This window comes from Sminthopsis crassicaudata, chromosome 4, assembly GCF_048593235.1.
Source record: "Sminthopsis crassicaudata isolate SCR6 chromosome 4, ASM4859323v1, whole genome shotgun sequence".
NCBI classification, from domain to species: Eukaryota; Metazoa; Chordata; class Mammalia; order Dasyuromorphia; family Dasyuridae; genus Sminthopsis; species Sminthopsis crassicaudata.
In genome coordinates, this window is record NC_133620.1 from 285,292,118 (window position 1) to 285,303,435 (window position 11,318).

At 41.0% G+C, this 11,318-nt stretch overlaps 1 pseudogene; it reads right to left on the reverse strand.

Annotated features, from left to right (window-relative positions):
* Nucleotides 1-11,086, reverse strand: part of LOC141540739 (antigen peptide transporter 2-like) — a 113,259-nt pseudogene extending 102,173 nt beyond the window's left edge.
* Nucleotides 11,087-11,318: the final 232 nt, after the last annotated feature.

An 11,318-nucleotide genomic window follows, 5' to 3' on the forward strand; every position in this document is an offset into this window, starting at 1 on the left:
TCACCATCGAAAGGACAAGTGTCCCTCAGCGGATAGAGAACCAGGCCTGGAGTTAGGAAGACCTGAATTCTAATCCAGGCCTCAGACAGTTACTGGCTGTGTGACTTTGAGCAAGTTGTTTAACCCTGTTTGCTTCATTTTGCTCACGTGTAAAATGAGCTGGAGAAGGAAGCTGTAAACCCCTCTCATTTGTATTAAAAAATAAATAACCAAATGGGGTCACAAAGGGTAGAGGGCCACAGATCATGGGGGAACTCTGGGTAAGATATAAGACCCTCCAGCTCAGCCAGGGAACCTGCTGACAGTTATCTGGTTTGGGTCCCATCCCTTTTGGGGGTGTCTCTCAGCCTTGAGAATTCGGAGGGCGGGACAACCTGTGCTCTACTTAAAGCAGAGACTCTTAAGTATTGCAAGGAGACATCTACACACAATAGCAAGTTACTTATGTGGCCTGGCCGGCCCTGTATCCTACAGGGCAGCCTGCTATAGTGGTGCAAGTGTACTTGGCTATTTAAGGCTGAGAGAACTTGAAATGAATGGACTCCACGTGGGTTCAGCTTCTTCATTCCTCTCCGGAGATCTAGGACTCAGGCTGGTCCCGAGATCCTACAGTGAGCTGGTCTGCACATTACAACGTGTCAGGCACGATAACAAAATTATTGTTATAAGGAGGGATGAAGAGAAGAATACTTTTTCAGCATAAGGTAAATTGTGAACTGCCTGAAATATGAAGGGGTGAATTCCTAGAAATATTTTTATTAGAAACAAAGAACTTGGGCACATTTGATAAGGTTTCCCTTCTTTCTAGTCTCAAACTCCAACTAGGAAACTAGTAAATAAATGTCAAATTTTATGTAGAGTATAAAGTTAACTCTGGCATGGATTGAATCCTAATATCTCCCCCAGTACTGCTGCCATTCTATGCCAATCCCACTATCCTCCTAATAATCACATTTCCACACATACAAAATAGAGTCCTTTTAGGAGCATTTATTTGTTTTCCAAGACTGGGCACAGAAAATGCCACTGACTTAGAAAATCAGTGGAATTGTAGTTAGTCTCCCGTTCAGACTGCAGTCTTTTTTCTGAAGAATCCTGTTCTCCAGTTTCTGGGCCTCAGATTGCTCTGCTCCCTGAATCTTCCCAGCAGAGTCAGTCCTGCAGTCTCTAGAATCACCCTTGGCTGTTCAGGTACTCATGGAATAGGTTACTGACATCTTGAACTCTCCACCTTCACCTAGTCATCCTGCTTCCTGTGGTACACTGTAGGAAAATGGAAGAAAAATGAAAAGTTCTTTATCACTGGTCACTGGTCTAAGTCTCTGTGGAAGAATTTCCATGGCCCTTATGTCACTTAAATTCTTAAATGCATACTTAAATTCTGATAATTTGAGTATTTGTGGGAAAATATGCATCAGATTTATGGTGAGAAATTTTCTAACTGCTATTCTTACTAGATCATTATCATCCACTGCAACCCCTGCCCCTGTTTCCTTATAGCAACACATCTCTTCAATATAGTGTGATCTCTTGCCTAGAAGTAGAACATACAACAAGTTTAAGCTCAGTGGCTCCTTGTGGGCTTGTCTCTTTTATGACCTTAGGTAACCAGGAAGCCATTTCAATGGCTCATGACTTGGGTCCCCTTCCACCATCACCACCACTCCCTCATCCCCACCAATCAAGTCTTAGGAATCCATTTATGTATACTATCCTCTCTGGATCATTCCTAAAATTTGCACTCACACTCACAAATAGAGTTCTCTAGAAAACGATTGTTACTCCAAGTGCTGAGGTTAACTTTATGGGTCTGCACTGCTAACATGGCAGCTCATATGCTTAAAGTCCCTTTGGCTGACCTAACATACATGGTTATTACTCTGGTAAATCTTGTTTTCACACTGGCAACAAACTTGATTTTATCCCTTCCCTGCCCCTTTACAGCTTAACTTTGCAGGATCATTTCTGACCTAGTGTGATGAGGTTAAGGGAACTATCCTTAGTTTGGGGATACTACTTCTGGTCCCTGGGTTAAGGGCTCATTGCGATGTCCTGAGGCCCTTTACTTTTGTCATTCCTTTAGATGCTTCTAATCTAGTCATGTTGCTTTCCCTTTAAAGTCTTCCCTTAAATATGACAAATAAAGAACTAATAGCTTGTGGTATTATTTGATTATTCTGTGAAGCCCTTGTAATCTCACCAATGGATTTTTCATCTATAATAATATAATCTATACCAATGAAGTCACAGGTTTATACTAATGAAAATGATTCGGTCAATGGCAGTGCAGAGAATTGAGGTGTGAGAATCCCCTTCTGGTTGGTGCAGGTTTTACTTGAAAGAATCCTTGAACCCAAAATATTAGACAGGCAAAAAGGAAGTTTATTGGCACTGCAGAAGTTAGCCATGGCAGAGAGATAAAGGTCCTAGTAGAGAAATCCTGGCAGAGGGATAAACAGAGGTGTTAACACTGAGAAAATCAGGCAGGGGTCCTGGTAGGCAGCTGTGCCAAGAGGAGAGAGGTCCCTTGGCAAAGCATATCCCTACTTCAGGGTCCTGCAAAATGATGAGTTTAAAATTGCTCCTTTCCCCCCCTACTCCCCAGGCTGGGGTTAAGTGACTCACTTGCCCAGGGTCACACAGCCAGGAAGTGTTAAGTGTCTGAGATCAGATTTGAACTCCAGTCCTCCTGACTTCAAGGCTGGTGCTCTATCCACTGCGCCACCTAGCTGCCCCTTTTTTCTTTTTTTCTTTTTTTAAATAAGAGATCAATTGAATGAAATTCCTTCAATGTTGTCACTGTCTCCAGGCCTAGATTTCCAGTTGAATGGAATCACTTAAATTTGAGCTAAGTAGGAATGATCCTGGACTCCACTCAATAGAGGGTGCAGTTAGTGCCACCAAGATAACAAAATGAAACTTTATCTTGATTCTCCCAGAGGAGATTCTCTAGAGTTCCCCCATGGCTTTCCCCCCAAGATCAGAGGAAAGTTTCAGGGTTCCCCCCATCAAAAACAGTAACAATAACAGCAATATAGTCCTACATTTAATTGGATTTTTAAAAATTCAGCCTTATAAAGTTAACTGACTTTGGGGAAGAGAAGAATTTAATCATTTACTTATTGTTGGTCCTTTGGTTCAAAAAGGACCAATGATGTCTTAGGAAATGTCTTGACTGTTTGGTAAGTTGGATTTAAGTAATGCAGAGGTTCACAAAGTCACTTTTTCTTCCAGAGTCATCAGAGTCCAGCTTCAAGACAAAAGTCAAGAAAACTAGCGATAGACCAGGATTCATTGCATGACAATGGCTTCTTAGATTGGCCAAGCTTTAAGCACTCCACAGGCCCTGCTTCAGCCACCTTCATGACCATTGGAACAAATTGTTCTCATCTGCGCATTCCTCTGGGGAAGTCTTCACATGCTTGGGACAGACATGGTGAATTCACAGACAGGTTTGAGGCCTGGTTTAGCAGTTTTCCCTGGAATGTGATCACTGCACCTGCTTCTTGGAGCCACAGGTGAGAGTTGAATAGGGAATTAGAGTTTAGTTGGGACTTGAAGGAAGCAAACAGGCAAAGACTAATTGAAGCATAAAATATAGATCAAGGGAAGTGTTCTGAGCTGGGGAGTCATGTGCAGCATTACATTCAAAGTTTCATGTTTTAGGAGGGACACTGCCATACTAAAGAGAACTTGGAGGATGATGAGTAAAATGAGAAAATGACTCTGGGAATCATGTCACATGAAGGTACAAAGTGGGCTTGTTTAATCTTGAAAGGATCAGGGGTTACATAAAAGCTCTCTTCAGACACGAATAATTAACACAAGGAAAGGGGAGTAAACTTAGTCACTTTTACTAACTTTATAACAGTTAAAGTTACTAAGGGATGGAACTGGCTGCTCCCCAGAGAAATGTGTTCCCAGGCTCTGGAAATGTTCAGAAAGAGGCTAGATGACTTCTATGTCAGGGAGGTTGTAGAAGGAATTCTTACACGGGGAAAGATTAAAATGAATGTCTTCAAAGTTCTGTGAAACAAGATTCTCTGATCTTCGGAGCAGCTTTGGGGTGGATCAGTGATTGGGAAAGTGTCAGAGTTCTCTAATTTCCTCCCATTCTGTCAGTGCGGATCGGGGAAAGGGGAGACGTGAAACTTCTGCCTAAACAAAATGAATGCACAAAGGATAAGAAGGAACAAAGCGTTTGGTCCCACTCCGGGTACTTTCCCTTCTGTCTCCAGAAGCAGAGGTCCAGTTATGTGTCTGAACAGCGGAAGAGGTCCCAATAGATGATTTTCTTTGACCAGAAGAGGGCATCAAATGCACGCAATTTCTGCTCACTTAGACTTTAAACTTGGCCTTATTGTCTGTAAGCTTTCCCAACCAGCTCTGCCCTCTTTGCTTCCTCTCGGGAGCGGAAGTTTGGCAAAGTTCTTAATAGGAAGGCGAAATTCATCTCCCTCTCCTCCCTTCCCACCCTCCTTTATCTAACCAGCAAAAGGCAGCTAAGAGGGAGGGCAGAGAGAAAAACGTGGTGCACGTGGAAGCGAGAGACCCGAGCTCACTGCAGCGTGACCTCGGGAAGGTGACTTCCGTCCTCCAGCTGCCTCATTTGTAAAACAGGATCTAACAGACTGTGGTGATGTGTAGAGAAATAGAAAGGCAGGAAAGAGAGGAAAACGGCAGGGGAAGGAGGCTCTTTCTAGAAAGGTGAAGGAAACCTCGCGGGAAACAAATATTATCCACTGATTGTCCCTCGGCTGTCTTTGACAAATTGCTGATTTGTGAGTTTTGTCCTGGAAGACATTTAGCCCGAGAATCCAGGAGAAGTGGAGGAATGAAACCTTGGGACGCTAGATCTTTTTCTAAGGAAGAGCTTCATACGCCTCCCCCCCTTCCCCCCAAAAGGCGGGCTCGCGCACGCAAATATCCTCAGGCAAGTGTTTACATCAGTAATCTTGTCTGGTCCGAAGCCCCTCCCCCTGGTCGGAGTGGGTAGGAACCTTTTCTCGAGCCTCCTCCTTTGTAGTCACACTTGCAGCAAGATGGATTGACGCCCGCGAGCTCCTGAAAGAGGAATAGGAATCGCAATTTCTATCATTTCAGCAAGGGTTCTTAATCTGAAATCCAAGACCCGCTTCCTCTGCCCAGAGGTGCATGGATAGATATCATGGACTCGAACTTGGGGTGGGAAAGCAGATCTTTAGCTATAAATAAGATCCCTTTGTAATTCTGTGTTTTATTTGTTCATTTAAAAAAAGTATTCTTCCCAAAAGAGGAATTTCCTAAGTGATCAGACTGCCCCAAGGATGCAACCCCTCCCCCCATCTCTACACTCCCATCCCTGCCTCCGCCAGCTCAGGGATAAGAAAATTCCAGCACCGCGGGATCTCAGGTCAGGCTGGACTGGGCACGAACTTGGGGAGTCCCCGGGTTTAAGGGAAAGCCTGAGTTTCTTTTTCCTAGAATAGGAATCTTCCCTCACAGACTGGTTAGCAACCAGTGAAGTTTCAGCGTCTCGAAGTCTCATTGGCTGAGGCCCATGCGGGAGACTAAACTCGCAATCAAACAAAAGTTCGGTTACCTCAGAAACGCCCCGCCTTTCTCGCCTCTGATCCTCAGCCCCGCCTCCTCTCTCTGCTGCTTAAAAAGGACGGAGGAGCAATAACTGCGAGAGAGACGGCAAGGAAAGCTGGGAGATTCAGGAACCCGGGGTCTGCTTCCTTTCTGCCCCCTCCCTGTGGGACTGATGAATCGGCTCCTCTCCTAAGTTTTCTTATCTGTCAGGAGCGCACTTTGATACATTGTAATTATGTTGCAGTCACAGTCACATATGTACATTTTAATACACTGTAATTATAATAAGAGTATTCTGTTACATTAACATAGCGTCAGCCTTCAACTGTTCCCCAGCTGATGGGCATCGCTTCTATTTCAAGTTCTTGGTGCTATTTAAAAAGAGGATTTGTCCAGAAAGGATATTTTCCTCTTTCTTTGAACTCTTTAAAGTATAAGTCAAGGAGGGGTGATGCTGGTTCAACGGGTATGCACAGTCTATTAATTTTTTTTTTCCTCAATCATATTTCCAAATGATGTCCTAGAGTGGTTCTATAACACCCAGCTCCGTCTGCAGCGCATTCCTGTGCCTATTTTCAAACCTTCCAGCATTTCTCCTTTTCCTTTTCTGTCAACTTTGCCAGGTGTATAGGTGGGCAGTGGAAACATGGAGTTGTTTTAATTTTTTTTAATGAATAATAATTAGGAGTGTTTTTCACACGACTATTGAGAAAAAATATTCATATCCTTTGACCATTTATCACTTGAGATGGCTCTTAACTGTATAAATTTGAATCTTGGGAATAAGATTCATCAGAACATTTTGATTATTTCCCCCCAGTTACCTTCTTTTCTTCTTATTTTTAGCTGCGAAAATTTCTTAACTATTTATGTAACAAAAAATATCTATTCAACCTTCTGTGATTCTCACTATTCCTTCATTTTCATAGATCAGAAAGGTAATGTCTTCATTCTTTCATTCTTTTTACTTGTTCCACAGAATAAATAGAGCTTCTCTTATTATATAGTATGAGTAGTTGGTCTAGACTGATTTCTGCCACATGGTTTCCCAGTGTTTGCTGACAACTTAATCCTCATTTCAGTAGCTGGTGTCATTAGATTTATCAGATATCCTGCTATACTGTTCATTGTTTCTTTATGATGTGTACCTTATCTGTGCCTCTGATAGAACCAGTAAAAATATCACTTTTTTTAAACAAATATAATCATATGATGTTTGTTACTTTTATTTTTCATTTTTTCAAAATCAAGTAAAAGAGATGAAGAAAAATTGGGGGGAAATGAGAATTATTTGAAAAAGTTATGAAAAAAATAGTCAGCCTGGAGAAAAACAAAACAAAACATTTTAAAAGTAGAATTAATTAGCCAAATGAAAAAGAATTAGCCAACAAAACAGCTCCCTAAAAATTACAATTAACCAAATATAAAAGGAAGTACAAGCTAACTAGGGGAAACAACTCCAAATAAGTTAGAATTGAGCAAATGGTACTTAATTGTAACATCCCCTCCTGGCAGTTACAACTACTAGTCTGTCCTAGGCCCAACAGAGTACCTTTGACCACTGACCTTTGCAGTGTCAACTCTACCCGGCTCGCCTCCTCTGAGGCCTTCAAAGGTCTCTGGTCATGATTTCTTGAATTTATAGTTTAATAACCAGTAGCACACTCAAGAATAGCCATATGTAATCTTAAAAGCCTTTATTATACCTACTCACATAAAGCCCTGACTTAATGCCCTGACTTGTTAATTCCTTAGTGAACACCTGGTCTGAAGATCCACATGTTCACTATCAAACTTCTTATCTCTTAAGGCTATCCATTAGCTTGGTTCAGCTATCCCAGGCTAGGGAGCCAGGTTAAAGAGAGTGACTGATGTCTGCAGTGGGCTTAAAAAAGGGCCTGTGAGGTTACACACAGCCAACCAGCGAGAGAGCTGATACCCATTATGAAACTATCTCAATATGGACAGGATCCCACCCACAGGGCAGTCCTATATCCACAGAGATTACTTCTGGGCCACTCAAGTCTCCTGTTGCGCTGTGGCCACCCATTCAAAGGACCTTTACACTTAATAACTCTCTGAGACAATAAGAATTAAACAGAGTCAAAACTATGAAAAAAATAGAAGAAAGTGTAAAATACCACATTGAAAAAAAACCTGGCCTAGCAAATAGATCAAAGAAAGATAGTGTCAGAATCATTGTTCTACCTAATAGGCATAATCAAAAGGAGGACCCAGATAACATCTTTCAAGAAATTATCAAGGAAAACTTCCCTGATATTCTAGAAGCAGAGGGCAAAACAGGTTTTGAAAAATCCACCAGTCACTTCAGGGAAAAGATCCCAAAATAAAAACTCCAAGGAATATGATAGCCAAATTACAAAAGTACAAAGTTTTAGGAAAAGTTAGTGTAAGTGGCCAAAAGAAATTATTCAAGTAGAAGGAATCCACAATCAGGATTACACTGGATTTAGCAGGTACAACAATAAAGGAATGAGAATCACCAAATGTGATATATCAGAAGGCAAAAGAGTAAGGACTATAATCAAGAATCACTTCCCTGGTGAAATTAAGCATAATACTCAAAAGGGAAAAATGACTACTGAATGAAATAGAAGAATTTCAAGCTTTCAAAGAAGAAGACCAGAATTAAACAAGAAATATGATCTATTTCAAGACCCAAGAAAAACTAAAATAAGGAAAAAGAAAGAGGAAAATACAAGGGATTAAATGAATCTTGAAGTATTTACATCTCTACATGGGAGGATGATACTTGTGATTCTTAAAAATTATACCAGTAACAGTATAGCTAAAAGAAATATACATAACAAAGAATAAGACTAAAAGGTGAATTTGAGGAAATTACATAAAAATAATTAAAGGATACAAAAAAGAATGGCACTGAATGCAGAAGAGAGTGGTAAAATGTATAAATTATTTCACATGAAGAGTGAATGACCTATAAAAATGAGAGATGATGGGTGAAGGAAGTATGTCCTATCTGTACAAAAATATTTAGAGAAACTCTTTTTTGGAAATCAAGGGGAAGTCTGTCAATTGGGGAAATGCCTGGACTAATTGTAGCATATGATTGTCATGATAAGATTGTGGTACAATTGTGCTATAAGAAATGATGAGCAGAATGGTTTCAGAAAAACCTGAGAAGACTTGAGTGAACCATGGAAAATGAATACACCAGAACCAGGAGTACACTGTACACAGTAACAACATGATTGTAAAGACAAATCATCTGTGAAAGACTTAGCTACCTCTGATCAGTGTTTGGAATTTTCTTAGATCACTGTATTCCAAAGACTCATAAATGAAAGATGACGTCTACCTCCAGAGAGAAAACTGATGAATTCTGAAAACAGATTGAACCACTTTTTAAAAACTTTCTTTAAATGACCAGCAGGCTTGGAGAGACTTACACGAACTGATGCTGAGTGAAATGAGCAGAACTAGAAGATCATTATACACTTCAACAATGATACTGGATGAAGATATATTCTGATTGAAGTGGATATCTTCAACATAAAGAAGATCTAATTCAGTTCCAGTTGATCAATGATGGACAGAAACAGCTACATCCAGAGAAGGAACTCTGGGAATTGAGTGTAAAATGTGTGCACTATTGTCTTTCTACCCAGGTTACTTATATCTTCGGAATCCAATTCTTACCATGCAACAAGAAATTTGGTTTTACATACAGATATTGTATCTAGGATATACTGTAATACATTTAACATGTATGGGATTGCCTGTCATCTAAGTGAGGGAGTAGAGGGAGGGAAGGGAAAATTTGGAAAAGTGAATACAAGGGATAATGTTGTAAAAAAAAAATTACCCATGCATATGTATTGTCAAAAAATTATAATTATAAAATTAAAAAAATAAAAATAAAAACTTTCTTTAGTTTTCTTTTAATTTTGACTTTTTTTTTGCAATATGAATTATAATTATATGGAAATATGGTATCATGACCACACATATATAACTGAAATAAAGTCAATTCTAAGAAACATGGGAAGATTATTTTTTATACGCTGATACAAGATGAAATAAATAGAACTAAAAGAACAATATATACAATGATTACCACAATCTATATGACAAGATCACTGAAAGGAAATGAAACTATGTCTACAAAAGTCAAAAAAGATCCCTGAGACCTGATCATATACAATACCTCTCATCTTGAGAGAGAGAAGCAGGGTAATACTAGGATAAAGAAATGTTCACACAGTCTGCTGCTAAATAAATACTTCTGAATGAACAAAATATTAAATGAATGCCTTCACATGTTGTTGAATCATTTGCCAAGTATAGGACCAATCTCCCCCATTAATTATAGTTTTAGGACAATAAGTTACTTCACTTGTATCAATGGGAAAAGAATTTCTGAAAGATGGAAAATGTATCCCTCATTAAAATGGGAGTTCCCAGAAGAAGGGGTGAGGGTGGGGTCCTTGCAGCTAAAAAAGTAGCATTGCTAGATCCAAGTCTTTGGGGAGAGATGTTTTCCCTACCATTTAGAAGGGCAGATTCTGCATCTAGGAGCAGCTGATTGATAGGTATCCCAAAGGATTTGGGTTAAAGAAATTCCCTCAGAATCATAGGATTTTGGAATTGTTCTCAACTGTTCCAATCCCTTTCATTTTATTGATTAGGAAACTAAGGCTTAGAAATGTGAAGTAATTGCCTCAAAAATCACACAGACAATAACTGGTAGGTTATGAATAAGATTTTCCAACCTCCTCTCACCCCCCTTCACTAATCTTCCAAGGGAGAAGAGGCACATGAAGAAGATGGCAGTGGCAAAGGCATCAGGGTCAAAGTCCTGGCCCAGGATGTCAATCATATGCCCAATGTAGTGGGGGATGAACATCTCACCTGGAGTGGGGCATGAGCAGGATGGGAAAGGAGCAACACAAGGATCCTTTTCCAAGTTCACTTAGTCTCCTGCTTCTTCCACCCCAAATACCAACACTTCCACCTTGTCCAATTACCTATGACTGCAGCAGCCAAGAAAAAGAAAGCAGCAACAAGGAAGGGGAAGTCAGGCCAGGACAGTCTCAGCAGCCTCCACATCATAGCTTTGTTCTCTGGGCCTTGCTCCTTCTCCTGTGCTGAGTGAGGGGCTTCAGAAGGACTCAGCACCTTCCATACAGCCAAGCCCAGAGCCCTTCCTCCATAAGCCACCAGCCTCCAGGCCCAGGAGGCTGAGGCTAGGAGCACATGGGGAGCATTCAAGGGCCCTGGAACCAGGGGCTTCAGAGATAGGAATAACGGGGTACTCAGGCACAAGGTAGGCAGTAATTTGCCCACCTTCCCAAGGCTCTGCCCAATAAAATTAACACCTCCCACAGGCCTCGGTTTGAAAAGCTCCCTCCAGCCAGAGGCCAAGGAGCCCCGGAGGGAATAGGACTCCCAGCAGTCTCTGAAATAGCCAAAGCAGGATCAGGTCAGTCAGGAGGAGAAGAGCCCAGAACCTAAGAGTAGAGAGCTGCATGTTGGCATCTGTAAAAGAATCAGGAAGATTATCATTACCACCACCACCACCACCACCATCATCACCATTATTAAGATATCATAAGGATACAATATCTCCTAAGGATATACTTCCAATCAGGACATCCAAGATTGCTTCCCTCCCTACTAGAGGGGTCCCTACTTATCCCAAACTCATCAGCAGGTTCCACATGGGGCAACTGAGGCTCAGAGAAAGGAAGTGGCTTCCCCAC